We start from the raw sequence: 15113 nt of genomic DNA, 5'->3' as shown, positions 1-15113 counted from the left end.
GCGGTCCGCCCCAGGCGGCACTCTTTTTGAGGCGGCCGCCTGTTGCGGCCTCCTTTATAATTTATTTGGGACACAGTGCCCCCAAATAAATTATAAAGACAGCCGCGCCTACACCAGGTGCTAGCACGCTCCGGCGCCACCTTTGTGTGCCCCGGCCGCAGAAGACTTCACTTGCGACTCGAGCAGCAGCAGCTCAACAGTTAAATATCTGCTCTAGTCCTAAAATGTTACATTCTCTGCACTGCTTCCTGCGTGCGAAAGTCCCGCCAGCGCACATTTTGCCACTCTGACTGCAGCCCAAAAACGAGACCACGCAGTATTCATATTTTTTCGAAATGTGAGCGGAGAGCAGTGATTAGGAGAACAACCCTTCGCCGCCCCCGGGGTCCCACAGCTGAGCTGAGCCTAACAATCAGCATATACATCCTGGCCGGGGCCCGGGGGGGCACAGGGTGCTTCAACAGGGTAAACAGCGGGAGACTCACACTGAACAGAAGACAGGAGCCGCGGTCTTGCCCGATTTTTGCAAAAGCGGCCGGCACTAGCAGCAGCAAACTTGACCTACTAACCTCAAGCACAGGAACGGCGCCGTGACTTCTAGATCCCAGAACACACTCGGCTGTTGAATTTTCATGCCCGTTGTGTTCACGAGGAGACCGGGCCCGTACCAGTTTGCAGCCTCTGAAGCTCACCTCTCAAAGTAAGTAGAGTGAGATATCCTCACTCTTGTAAAATGTGGTTTCATTTATATTTTTTATCATTTGGGTTATCTTCACCTGCCCTGCGTTTACAGCTGAAGACTTTCTTTGTGGCTGTGGGGCTGGGCTGGTAGCGGCGCGCTGACCGGGACGATCGCAGCTCTCGGGGTGACTGATTTAGTGTCGAGTCCTTATTTAAATAAAGATTGACATAGCGTGCACCTTGGTTGTGACCTATGTATGTTCTGCGCCTCAGCCTGAGGCTTCGATGCTCAGCTGTCGAGTCTGATAGTCAGCAGACTGTTGACTATTTCATTTTAATTACTTCAGCAGCTGACGAAGAACATCCATGTTGTTGGGGCCTCACATCCTATTTTGTCCGAGTCCCACGTGGGATAGAGTGGCCTGCAGTGCACTTTTGCTCTGCATCTGATTAATTGGCATGAAGTACCTAGAGGGGCCCAGTAGGCAAATGCTGGCTAAAGCAGGGTCTGTTACTTAATTGTCTGCCGCCCGGTGCCGGGGCACACCTGTCCGGTCACACTGTGACCAGGTGCCCGAGTTGTCATTAAAAGACAGCATTGCGCTACTGCACTCTGCTCTGCACCACAGACCATGTCTATTTAAGGCTCAAGCATGAGCGAATTATAAAAAAAATGTCTTTCTAAAGTGTATATAGGGGCTTTATTCTCTGTCTTTACTTTATTGATGAGACAGTTATTAACTTCGCAGCTCCAGAACACTGCAACTTGTTTTTGGTTTTACTGTTTAAAATATGCGCTTATGAGGGGAAAAATATGACTTTCAGTGCTTCTCAGAATTTTTGTAACAGCCAGGACAATAAAATACTGGTCATGCCAGTAAAACAGAGCCTGATGGTAACCCTGAAAGTAAGTGACTGGTACAGTAGGAACTACATGTGATCTGCTGCAGCATAGAGAGCAGTAGTGAAGGCAGTAATCCTTGTTATTGGCAGGAGGGTAAATGTGCTCACTGAGCAGCATCTGCTGCTGCTTTTGGGTCAGTCCACACCTGGTTGTATCTTTTTGTTATTATGGTGGGGAGAAGGGTTTACATTACTTATCAGGTTACATCTGTGTCAAAGGGTGGCTGGCTCTCTGTGTCACATGACACCAAGTACTATAATGTGACCTAACAGTAGCTGCTTCCTGTTGTGTGTTTCATGCGAATTGTAACACCATGAATCCTGATTTGTTAATCCTAAATACTTTGGAATCTGAAATTAATAGTTTTCTCCTTTCCTATAATAATGCATGGGCATACAAACCCCAGAATACAAAGAACACCTAGGTATAAAAAGCAGACATTTGGTGATCAATAGGAAACTTTAATTTCAGTTGCTCTGCAGCAGTTTCAAGATCTTTCTAGAGTTTCTCACAGCTCAAAAGAGTATAATTTGTAATATTTATCCGTTCCCATGGACTTCATTACTTGGTTTTGCTTGCGAGAAATTGTCACTCATAAATTATTGCAACTTCACTCATAATTGCACTGAAATTTAAAAAAAATGTCACACATAGCAATCTGAAACCTTGGCAGCTATGACGGCCCTGTAGTGACATTTTGGCCAGCCCTCATGTCTAGAACGTAGCAGTGACGTGTTATGCGCGTCACCGCCACGGTCTCGTGAGGAGTCAATTCTGGCCTGGTGCTTGCAGCTTTTGGCGTCGTTTTGCTGGCTCTCTGGACTGAGAGTCTGGCTGCTGCACTGCAGACTCAGTACAGCAGAAGTTATTAGGGGATCAAAGTTCGAACCGAACCACCCCTGCCTGCCATAGAGACCCTGCATGGATCGAGTGAGGTAAGAGCAGAGCAGCAGCAGGTTCAGAGGGGTGGGTGGCTGAGTCTGTGGCCCATCCATAGCTGCCAAGGTTTCATATTGCTATATGTGGCACTTTCAGAATTTCATTGTAATTATGAGTGACATTTCAACGTCTAGGAGTCACACTTTCTCATGGGCAAACATTAAAATCACTCAATAAAGATGAAGGAAAGTCATATGAATACCAGAAATTACACCCTCCTTTCAAGTGCTCGCCGGCCTTCTTCCCCAGCACCTCTCCCCCCCCCCCCCAAGGGGCGGCACTCTGAGGGATAGCCCCGGGCGCCACAAGCTCTAGCTACGCCCCTGCCAGTGCTAGCTTGTGTGACTCTGATCCCTGTTCTACAGAGCAGGTAGTGAAGATCCTAGCCCTTGCCAAATCAGGCTCGCCCCACAATTTGTGCCCCCCTCCTAGAATTGTGACCAGTTTAGCCTGTCATGTGGCACCTTCAATAATGACACTGTTGAATCTTTCTCTAGGTTTGGCGAAAATGCTAACCAAATGGAAGTGTGTGCAAGTATCTCCGCTTCTTAAAAAGCGTACTCAAAACCTTGAAGTCTTATCGAACTTCAGACCGGCCTCTTTGCTTGCAAAAGCCCTAGACAGCTTTATTAATAAACAATTAATTTCCTTTCTAGAAGCCTATAAGATTTTAGACTCTTCTCAATCCAGTTTTGGAGCACTACAATGTATGGAGATGGCTCTTCTGGCAGTCACTGATAATATCTGCATCTCTTTAGATGCAGGAACTCCCGTCATGTCAGTACTAATAGATCTGTCTGCTGCTTTTGACACAGTCTCCCACTCTATTCCAATCTGCAGATTAGATGAAGCAGGCATCCACGGCAGAGCACTACACTGGCTTAGGGACTTCCATGACAATCGCACACAAAACATTTGCCTCTGCCCTTTTAAATCAAGAACGATGCACATCAATAAAGGGGTCCTTGATGGCTCCTGTTTGAGTCCAACCCTTTTTAATATCTGTGTGACACCCTTGGCTCAGACCATGAGAGCCTGCGGCGTGGAGCTCGTGCCACATGCAGGTGACACTCGACTCCTTATCTCTTTTGGTCCTGCCAAAGTGAAAGCCCAATATGCATATTGTATGTCAGAAATTGCCAACTGGATGGGGCCAATAATTGTCTATAACTCAACAGTGCAAAATCTGAGATCTTGGGCCAGATGTAGGTAATCCAGATTTACCGATTCTAAAATACCGAATTTTACCGATTCGGTATTTTAGAATCGGTAAATGGGATGTAGGTATTTATTCGGTAAGTATTTCGGTAAATACCGCATCGTTATTTACCGATTCGGTAATTCCCATTCATTCCTATGGGCCTGGAGGCCCATAGGAATGAATGGGAATTACTGAATTGGTAAATACCGATTCGGTAAAAGGGGGAACACATTGAAGGGTGGCAGGGTGTCACTTTAACACCCTGTTGCACCCCTGAATTGTGTATGGGTGCACATGTGGCATGTATGTCTGCCACATGGCACTGTAATCATGTGCAAAAAATTGCTTCTTTTGGGGTTTTCGATATTTACCACCAACTTGTAGTTGGCAGTAAATAACGAATCCTAAAATGGGAAAAGCACTCATTTGATTGCTCCCTACATTAAGGATTCGGTAATTTATCTAATCGGTATTTAAGAATTCGGTAATTTACAGATTCCTTAAATGACCGATTCGGTAAATTACCGAATCCTTAAATTAAGCCCCTACATCTGAAAAGCATAACACCGGTCGGTAACGGCCGAAATTCGGTAATTTCGGCCTTTACCGACCGGTATTAGGCTTCCTACATCTGGCCCTTAGTTATTTGGCAAAGCCCAAGAGTTATGACCAGCAGATTGGTGGCCCCTCGACCTTATCCCTGCTCCCTCCCCCAAGAAAATGGTGAAAAATGTGGGAGTAAAGATCGACCACACACTACCCACGGGAGACCAAGTCATCTCTGCATGCAGCATGTGTTTTGCTGCAATAAGACTGTTAAAAAAAGATTTTCCTTGGTTTTCCTCCACCACAAGGAGAACCCTTGTCCATGCTCTAATAGTCTGATACCTGGACTACGCAAATGCTTTATTGGTTTCTGCTAATGACACCTTGCTGGCCAAATTGTAAGTTGTGCAGAACACAGCCACATGGCTAATCTTCAATTTCCCTGCACAGTCTCTCTCTGCCCACATACTGAAGAAAGTACATTGGCTGCCTATTAGAAAATGCATAGTCTTCAAGCTGTGTTGTCAGACGCACAAGGCATTCTATCAATCCCTACCTGTCCTTCTTCTTTATTAAAGACACAGACATTTCAAGCCTCCTAGATAATTAAGGTCTTCCAATAAAGCTCATCTGCAGACCCCCTCTATCCGCACTACCAGATTCAGTGGTAGGTCTTTTTCATACTTGGCCCATTATCATTGGATTAAACTGCCACTTCATATCCATACCTGCTCTGATGTTCAGCATTTTACAAAGATGTTAAAAACATGGATGTTCTGAACGCACTTACTCTTGCCTGTACCACAAGCGCCAAGATACTCCTCCAGGAGTGAGTTGTGTGGTATACCAAGAACAATACATAAATAAATAAAAGTAGAAGAAGGTCAGGAAGAAGTTTGTGATTCGGCAGACGAAGCATAGTCAGAGAAACAATAGAAATCAGATGATGAATTCTGATTATGACGTTGTTTAGCCTGAAAATTCTGGTATGAATGGGACGCAAGGGAAGCAAGGAGTGGGAATGAGGAGTGTGATGGTGCAAATGAAGACTCAGGGTTGAGGTAGAGGGTTTGTGAAGAATCATGGAATGAATGTGATTGTCAATTTGCTGAAATGGAGCACTACTTGTCACCTCTGCAGGAAAATCGGACATTGGAAAGGCAAATGTAGACAGAATCCAGATTAAAATCAGAATGATTTGGCTATTGGTGCTATGCACTCCACGGTTCGCATGGAGGCCCCAAACCTACCCTCTCAGAAAAAGATGCCCAAGTTGTATGAATCAGCAGTAAACAGATTACTAATCAGGTCGCAGCAGATATCTCAGCTAAAATAGGGTCAATGAAGAACAGTCACCAATTCATATTGTGTGATTCGATTCCTGTTAATTTACTTGGTAGAGACTTGCTTTGCAAAATGAATTGTGTAATTTATTGCACACTGGATGGTGTTTTAATTGAAACCCCAAATGAACATTTAGTATTTAAAATACGAACACAGGACTCAGCAACCAAGATTTCAGCTGCTCCTATTTCTTACAAATGATGGACGGCGTCTTGATTTAAGATATACTGTGAAAGGAAAGTATAAATAGGAATGATAAAAAGTGCAAAACCAGTCAGAATATAGGTCAAACTAAATGCAGTTTACTCCAGAATTCGACAATACAAACTTTTGCAAAAAGCAGAACAGGGAATGAAGCCAGCCATTACATTTTTTAGAACAGGGCATTATACAGCAGGTGCATGGTTGTTCTTGTAACTCTCTGGTGATGGGCATTAAAACACTGAGGGGTAGGTGGAGTATAGTGCATGATCTTAGAAAAATTAATCAAACTGTAGTCCCATGCCGTCTGGTGGTACTAAGTCCTGCTGACCCTTTGTTTCAAATTTCTGTGGATGCAGAATGGGACACAGTCATTGACTTGTGCCATGTGCTCCTTTCTATTTCTCCATTTGAGGATAGCCAATATCTTTTTGCATGTTGGTTCCAAAATAAAGTTCTTGTTTAATGAAGACTACAACCACGTTTGTGTAATGTAACAGAATTATGTACCAAGCCAAGACCTGATATCAAAGATGTTGCCCTTGAAATGGCTGATCTGACTATTTTTGTGGATGGTTCTTGTCTGAGAGACTACCAATGAATTGTGAAAGCAGCTTATGCAGTCTGTTGCATTTCTGAAATCATTTGAAGCATCATACTTGTCTGATGTAATTTCAGTGCAAGTAGCAGAGCTGAAATCCCTACCAAAAGCGTGTTGCCTAGCAAATGAGTTGAGTGTGATGATTTACACAGATAGCCAATACGGATTTGGTATGGTACATGATTTTGGGCAGTTATGGTCACAAAGGGGTTCATGACATCTTTTGGTACTCCATTAGAAATGTGTCATATATTTTTAGATCTATTAGAAGTAATACAACAACCTAGCGAAACTCCAGTGGTGAAATGCATAGACCATAAATCTGGTGATGACAAACGTACAATGGGCAACAGATACGCAGATCAGGTAGCTAAGTACTGCACCCTTGAAAGAGCAACTTTAAGATCAAATGAGCATAAATGAATACAACGGATCAGAACAATGTCAACATGTTGTAAAGATTGAGTATGATGTAAATAATGTTGATTGCTTTTGTTGAATCCAATCCAGGCAAAATTAAATGAACTTAGAGAATTGTAGGAAGAAGTACCAGAAGATGAAAAGAAAAGATGGGAATAACTAGTTGTAGAAGAAATCACAATAATTTAGGAGTAATCTCAGATCAATATGTTTTGCGAGATTCTATGCTATACCCTGTGGCCAGGTATCTACGTGGACACAGTCACGTAGAGAGGGTTGGAATGGTCAGAACCTTTAGGAAGTATTGTCAGAATCCAAATTTCAGAAGTGTGGCAGACGATTTGTGTCATAGATAAATTAATTTTGAAAGAAATAATCAGGGTAAGGACATAGTTGTGGAGTCGTATACGCAAATTAGAAGGCCCCTTTATTAGACATCAAGCAGACTTCATAAAAATGCCTGTATACAATGGGCTCAGATATAATCATGTCACTGTCTGCCTGTTTTAGCCTGGAGAAGTGACAGCATGACTGTGGCTAAGCTCTTATTGTGGGAGTTATTTCCATGTTAAATATACCTTTTTGCAATTTTATTATCCTTTGCTGAATGCATTTTATAATTTTCTTACAATTTAATTTGTCATGATTTAGGTAATGCCCCTTTTAGAGCCACCCCACTTAAAGCCCTGGTTTTATAACATACCACACTAAAGATTAACGAGATTTGTAGTAATCTGTCTTCTGAATACTTTGTATTGATATTTGAATGATTCTGAGTGTGCACATAAAAGAAAAGATGGTATAATACTTCCTCCTTATGCTTTTTAGGTCGAGCATTCAAGACCTCTTGTATATACTTTAGTATATACTTATATGTGTATGTACTTTGTGGGCTCTGGAGATCAGCCCTAGGACTTGTCTGCTTCCGCTTAGGGACTTTTTTTCTGTTCAACTGTATCAATGTAACTGTCTTACTAGAAAACGACCAGTAGAGGTCAGTAAAATACCAGAATTGCTTTCTGCTGAGGGATTTTCTTTTTTAAGTTTTTCTGGCAACTGCCTCTATTTAACTTTTTTGACAGAAAACGACAAGCAGAGGGCAGTAAAATTTCAGAATTACTTTAGCGTTTTCTAGAATCCAGTCCATAGAAATTGTTTTCTACGAGCACCCATAAACAATAATATTTTTTTCAAATCTTGTATTTTCAGTAATATGACCACCGAAGGCCCTGATTTTATATTAAAAAAAGAGCTTTGGACTATACTATTTCCTGCTGAAAAGCAATATTTCGCTCCATGTGTTCCCATAACCGGCATGCCACGCAGTTTGGTGCTTACTTTCCCTCTATGTTAAAGAACAGTAGATGTTTTAGCAACCAGGCTAATGTGCTGCAAAGCTAAATATATATAAGGTCCCAAGGGCGAGACCGATTGCATTGCAAATGCTTGTTTTTCTTTTATACGTTTTTTACTGTATGTGGGACTACAAAAATGAAAACATACATTCAAGTCGCAGAAAATGACATGGTTCAACTAAAAGGCATACAGAAAAGACCATGATATTGTAATCACCGATGGCGAGCAGTATACACATACTTGCATTACTCAGTCAAAAAAGGAGCTCATAGATATCAAACAATGATCACCTTCCTGTCCCCTATTCATTCCTGAACACCTGATTGTAGCATTTTGCTGTGAGTCACGCAGCGCAGAATTCCACAGTCCATTGCAGCATTCCGCAGCAGGGCCGATATGTATCAATCAGCTGTTGTCAGTAAGAACGTTATGAGGGGGTTCCCACATATCCCTGGATTGGGACAACGGGGGGCATCGTAGCATACACCTCAAATAGTTCATTGTAGCAAATAAGAGATGGGAGACAATGCTTGTATTTTGGGGACCATCCTCTACCCCAGCTGCAGGACTCTAATCTACATGTCTGCAACACTGCCAGTGCTGTGTTACCGATGGTTGGATGCTGGGATGTCCCCAACCCATCCCAGCAGGGCCACTCTGGGGTCTCTAAGTATCTCATGCGCCACCATGGATGAAAGTTAGTGGAGTAGGGTGGGGAAGATTGCAGTAGAGTGGAATGGGGTAGAGTGTAGAGGGGTAGATTGGCGCTGAGTGGAGTGGGGTAGAATGAAGAGCGGTGGATTGGGGTAGTTTGCAGTGGGAGAAGTGGGATAGTTCGGAAGTGGCTTGATTGAATTAGGGTTGATTGGAATTGATTGGAGCGGAGTAGATTGGAGAATATTACAGTGGGGTATATTGGCGTGGGGTAGATCAGGGTAGATTGGGGAAGAGTGGAGTGGGATATATTGGCGTAGACTGGAATGAAGTGGGGTAGATTGGAGTGGGGTAGACTGGGGAAGAGTGAAGTGGATTTGGGTAGAAAGGTAGATTGGAGTGAAGTGGGGTAGATTAGAGTGGGATAGTTTGAGTGGATTATAGTAGGGTGGAATAGAATTGAGTGGGGTACATAAGGGTAGAGTGGAATAGATTGCTGTAAAGTGGGAAGATTGGAATGGAGTAGATGTGAGTGGGGCATATTGAATGAGGGTATATTGGGGTGAAGTGGAGTAGTTTGGGTGGAATGGGGTGGGGTAGATTGGAGTGGAGTGGGAAAGATTGGAGTGGGATGTATTGGAGTAGATAAGCGAGGAGTGGGATAGAATGGGAAAGAGTGGAATGCAGTGGAGGTAGGTAGATTGGAGTGGAGTGGGGTAGATAGGAGTGGAGAGGAGTACATTGGAGTGGGGTAGATTAGGGTAGAGTTGAGTAGAGTGGAGTGAGGTAGATTGGAGGGGAATATAATGAGTGGATAAGGACAGGGTAGATTGAAGTGAAGTAGGGTAGATTGAAGTAGAGTGTGGTAGATTGGAGTGAGATAGATCAGAATAGGGTGGTTTGGAGAGGGGTAGATTGGAGTGGAGCAGGCTAGATTGGAGTGGAGTTTGATAGAGTGATGTGGGGTTCATTGGGATGGGGTGGGGTAGTTGGACTGAGGCAGATTGGACGGGGTAGATTGGAGTAGGGTAGTCTCGGGTGGAGTGGAGTATGGTAGATTTGAGTGGGATGGATTGGGGTGGAGTAAGTTAGATTCAACTGTAGAGCGTAGATTTGAGTGGCATGTTGTAGATTGTAGTGGTAGATTGGAGTGAAGTAGAGGTGGAGTAGATTGGGTATTTATGGAATGGAGTGTGGTAGAAGGGGTAGAGTGGAGTTGGTGAATTGGAGTGGAGTGGAGCTGGAGAGATTGGAGTCACGACTGAAGTGGAGGAAAATAGATTGGGAAAGAGTGGAGGGGTAGATTAGAGTGGAGTGTAGTGGGGAAGATTAGGATGGAGTAGAGTGAGATAGACTGGGTGAATTAGAGTAGGGTAGATTGAAATAAAGTGGGGTAGATTGTGTGGATTAGAGTAGGGTAAATTGGAATGGAGAGGAGTAGATAGGGGTCGATTGTAGTGGGGTTGATTGGGGAGAAGTAGATTTGAGTAGGGTAGATTATGGTGCAGTGGGTAGATTTGAGTAGGGTGGGTTGGGGTGGAGTAGGGGAGATTGGAGTGGAGTGGGGTAGATTTGAGTGGATTGTGGTAGACTGGAGTGGGGTAGATTTGGGTGGAGTGGAGTGTGGTAGAGTAGAGTGGGTAGATTAGAGTGGAGTGGAATGGGGTAGACTGCGTGAATTGGAGTGGGGTAGATTGTGGTGGAATGGGGTAGATTGGAGTGGAGCAGATTAGAGTGGGGAGGAGTTGAATAGATTGCAGTGGAGTTTGGACTGGGATGGGGTAAATTGGACTGAGTTTGATTGGAGTGGAAATCGGGTAGATTGGCGTGGAGTAAGGTAGACTGAAGTGGAATGAGTTGGAGTGGGGTAGATTGGAGTGAAGTGGATTAGATTTGACTGGAGTGCAGTAGATTGGGGTGGAGTAGCGTAGACGAGTGGGCTGGGATTGACTAGGTTAGTTTGAGTGGAGTGGGGTAGACTGGAGTGGAGTAGACTAGAGTGAGGTAGATTGTAGTTGAGTGTGGCAGAATTAGATCGTAGTGGATTGGAGTGGGTTAGATTGGAGTGGAGTGGAGTAGATTGAAGTGGAGAAGATTGGGTGGGTAAATTGGGGTTGGTTGGGGTAGATTGGAGTGGGTTAGATTGGAGAGGAGTAGATTGGGGTAGATTGTAGCAAAGTGGGGTGTGGTGGATTGAAGTGGAGTGGGGTCAGTGGTGTGGAGAGGAGTGCAGGAGCGTAGAGTGTAGTGGTATGTTGAGTTATGAATGAGTGGCGCAGATTGGAGTGGCATGGATCAGAGTGGCGCGGCATGTCATAGAGTATCTCAGAGTGGGGTGGGATGTTGTAGTATGGAGTGGAGCATAATGGAATGGAGTGGGATGGCACAGAGTGGAGTGCCGTTGGGTGGAGTGACGTTGTGTGGTGTGTTGTGTGGTAGTACACTGCCATAACAGATAACACATTTTCAATTGAAATGAAAATTACATTTGCACGGAAATACGGTTTTACTACACACAAACGATAATGTGTGCAAATGTAATTACCAAGTTCATTGATGTGTTTTGATCATAGTCAAACTTCTGAATCAGTTTTTCGAAAACACCTGAAAACTTGGTTGTTTAAAAAAAATCGCACTCTATAATAGCATCCGCCGAGTCTTCATTTACTGAGTTTAGCCTGTCAGAATTCAGCGCGGGGACACCCTAAACTGGAGTAACCAAGCACTTTACAAGCTGCAATATTAATAATAATTTATGCCACCACACTTAACAATTATAAAACAAGCATTTGCAATGCAATAGGTCTCGCCTTAGTTAAATTTAAGCTATTAACATTGCAAATGTTTTATTTTTTATTTATGTATTGTTGTTGGTATTCTGCAAAGTAATAGTTATGTTATTGGTGATGGCATTAGTTTTTTTTTTTGCATATGTTACATATATTGTAGTTGTCCTGCAATATATTTTGTATTTATGTGATTTACATAATTTATTTCACACATTTATGCAACAATTATATAGATATGTTATAGTTAGCATTTTGTTAGTAGAAAATAATCAGGCAAACTACAGTGTGGTATAAAAAGTTTTTTTTTTATGATACACATAAATATATATTCAAATGTACATATAATTGGTATTATTTTGTAAATAATATGATAATCTGATGTACATTTTTTATTAAAACAAGTAGTAACAATGTAACAAGTATTTATTTTGTAGGATATGAAGTAAAATAAACGTAACAATTATATCAAAAGATAGTACAATTTTTTGGTGTTTTGTAATATACACTTTACTAACAATTTGTTAAGGTATAATGACGATAAAGTGCAGTTTTTTAATTTATGCAACAAGTATTGGAGTCTCGCTCCACTTTTTCTCCCCGAGCAGACTACTTGCTCGGACTCTCTCGGTGGGTGTGGCCGATTTAGGAGCCATCATCTGCGGGGACTGGGGGAATACTACAGCGGCCATATTAGTGAGGGCTCGCTAGGAACGTCGCTCGGACGACGTCATAAATACATACGTGTATGGCTCCGCGCAGCGGACGCGCATTGCGGGAGCGCCGATCGCGCGCCGGAGTCAAGCCAGAGTCCTGCCCGTCTGCGCCCGTCCGCGAACGGACGGGGCTCGGGGCAGGACTCTATAGACCCGGCTCCCAGTCATCTATGGAGCCACATAATAATCAGAGTCCACGCTATCATTATACTAAAGAAAACCTGCTGGAACTTGGTAAGCCACTATTACACGACTGTTTACACGCTACAGATCCATTATCCATACCCGCGCATTGCAACACTTGCCATCAATCACTTCCCAATACTATCTCCTTTTTGCACACCATGTCGGAACTAAATATGGCCTTACTTAACTGTAGGTCCATGCCTAAGCATAAAACTGAGATTTTTGACCTGCTTGCTAAGGGCGATCTGGATATCATGTTTCTTACTGAAACATGGTTAGAGGAAGCCTCATCCCCGGATGTTTTAGAGGCTATACCCAGTAACTATTGCCTTTTGAGAATAGATCGTCAGAAACAACGGGGAGGTGGATTAGCTATGATTAGCAAAAACGTACTGGAGTGCACTCTAACTGAACAAAAACTCCTGGACAGTGAATGTGGAAGATTTACCATTAAGATAGATACTAACAATACTATCATGGGACTATTAATATACAGACCCCCTGGTGCAGCACAATCCTTCAGCAGCCATCTTATTGAACTAACCACCCAGTTAGCCATAAGACACAAAAAACTGCTCATACTTGGCGACTTGAATATCCATCTAGAGGATAGCCACTCCAAGGAAGCACAGCTCCTTTTAAATGCCCTTGACGCAATCGATCTTAAACTTCTATCTACCCTGCCTACGCATCAACAAGGGCATCTACTAGATCCGATTTTTTCGAACTGGGACGGGGTAAACACGTCCTCACCCATTCCTTTAATATGGTCGGACCACAGTATGGTGCCATTCAAAATAACCACTAACAAGACTATTAAGTCACATGCAAATAACCCTCCCTACAAACGCCGTAATTTTAAAAAATGCACTCCTGAACTGCTGTTGCATGAACTCACTGAACACCCCCCGGAAACTGGCCTATCCCTTCAGGAGGTATGGGACAATTTTGAATCATGGCTAACTAAAGCATTAGATAAAATTGCGCCCTGGACGACCAAACCCCCAGCACGACAATCTAAAAACGCCCCCTGGTTTTCTGAAAAATTGAAAACAGCTAAAGCCCTATGCAAATCTATCGAACGTAAGTGGAGGAAAAGCTACACTCTTGCACTTAAAGAAAACTATAAAGCTGAGTTAAAAAAATATCAAAAGCTGGTACGATTAGAAAAGAGTATCTATTACAAGAGCAGAATTGTGCAAGCTAAAAACCCTACTAAGGAATTATTTGGTATCTATAAAGAAATTACCACACTTTCTCGCCTAGATACTAAAGATACCTACTCCACAGAGATCTGCGACCAGATAGCTGACTTCTTTGTGGAGAAGGTAGAAAAAATTCATGCTACATTTTCTTGTAGTACCAGATCAGATAAAAATAAGGCGGAGGCTCTTAATCCTTGCCCCCTTAAACCCCAGTTTACCAACCTCAGGACCCCCAATAAACAGGAACTTATGAAAATCATAAATTCTATCTGTTCTGGCTCCCCTATGGATGCCTGCCCACCGGAACAGTTCAAAGCGGTCATGGAAAGCCTATTATTGGATCACATAAGCAGCATGATCACAACCTCATTCCAGGAAGGCAACGTCCTGAAAAACTGGAAATCTGCTCTGGTACTCCCATTAAAAAAGAAACCGAATATTCCTATTACTCAGCTCCAAAACCTGCGGCCAATTTCCCTTCTCCCTTTTTGTGCCAAGATCATAGAGAAGGTAGCCAATCTCCAACTCATGGAGTATTTGGAGAAAGAAGCACTCCTCCACCCTTCCCAATCAGGATTTAGATCAGGCCATTCGACAGAATCAGCCGTTCTATATTCCACCGAACTGATTCGGAAACTGGTGGATGAGGGGGAGACAGCAGCGTTGGTCCTATTGGACCTAAGTGCAGCGTTTGACACCGTGCTGCACTCAACGCTGCTGTCTCGGCTCTCAGACATAGGAGTAAAAGACTCTGCCCTCACCTGGTTTCAGTCATACCTCACCGAAAGAACCTTCCAACTTCACTGCCCACCCTTCAAATCTTCTCCTCGCGATGTTAGCCACGGGGTTCCACAGGGCTCTAGTTTGAGCCCTACCTTATTTAACATCTACATGGAACCCCTGGCATACATCGCGGAGGAATTTGGGGTGGGCATTGTCAGCTATGCTGACGACACCCAGTTGGTGTTCAAAATAACGCCAGACAGTAGAGACTTAGCTTCCAACTTCTCTAACTGCATGTCAAAAATAGCGACATGGATGAACGCCAACTGCCTCCGCTTAAACGGAGATAAAACAGAGGTACTAATAGTTGGGAAGGATACCTCAGTCTGGTCGCAAGCATGGTGGCCTAGTGAGTTGGGAGATGTACCCATGCCTGTAGAGAAAGTGAAGAATCTCGGAGTCATGCTTGACACCGATCTCTCAGGCAGAACTCAGGTAAACAAAGTAACAGGCAAATGCTATAGTACTTTAAAAGTACTGCGTAAAGTATTAGACCTTCTCCCAACCGAAGCAAGAAAGACCATAGTCCATGCCTTAATATCCCCTCATTTGGACTATGGCAATGCTCTCCTACTTGGTCTTAATCAAAA

The 15113-nt window shown here is 43.4% G+C and overlaps 1 protein-coding gene across 1 annotated transcript in view; it reads left to right on the top strand.

The window, feature by feature from the left end:
• Positions 1-658: 658 nt before the first annotated feature.
• PRPF18 (pre-mRNA processing factor 18) overlaps positions 659-15113 on the top strand; it is a 297642-nt gene continuing 283187 nt past the window's right edge. The window contains exon 1 of the mRNA XM_078674214.1: positions 659-700. The gene's annotated coding sequence lies outside the window, so the exon portion shown is untranslated. The remainder of the gene's footprint in view (positions 701-15113) is intronic.

The sequence above is a fragment of the Lissotriton helveticus genome, chromosome 1_1 (genome assembly GCF_964261635.1).
Source record: "Lissotriton helveticus chromosome 1_1, aLisHel1.1, whole genome shotgun sequence".
NCBI classification, from domain to species: domain Eukaryota; kingdom Metazoa; phylum Chordata; class Amphibia; order Caudata; family Salamandridae; genus Lissotriton; species Lissotriton helveticus.
Note: the sequence above shows the minus strand (reverse complement) of the source record. Positions and strands in the feature narration are given on the sequence as shown.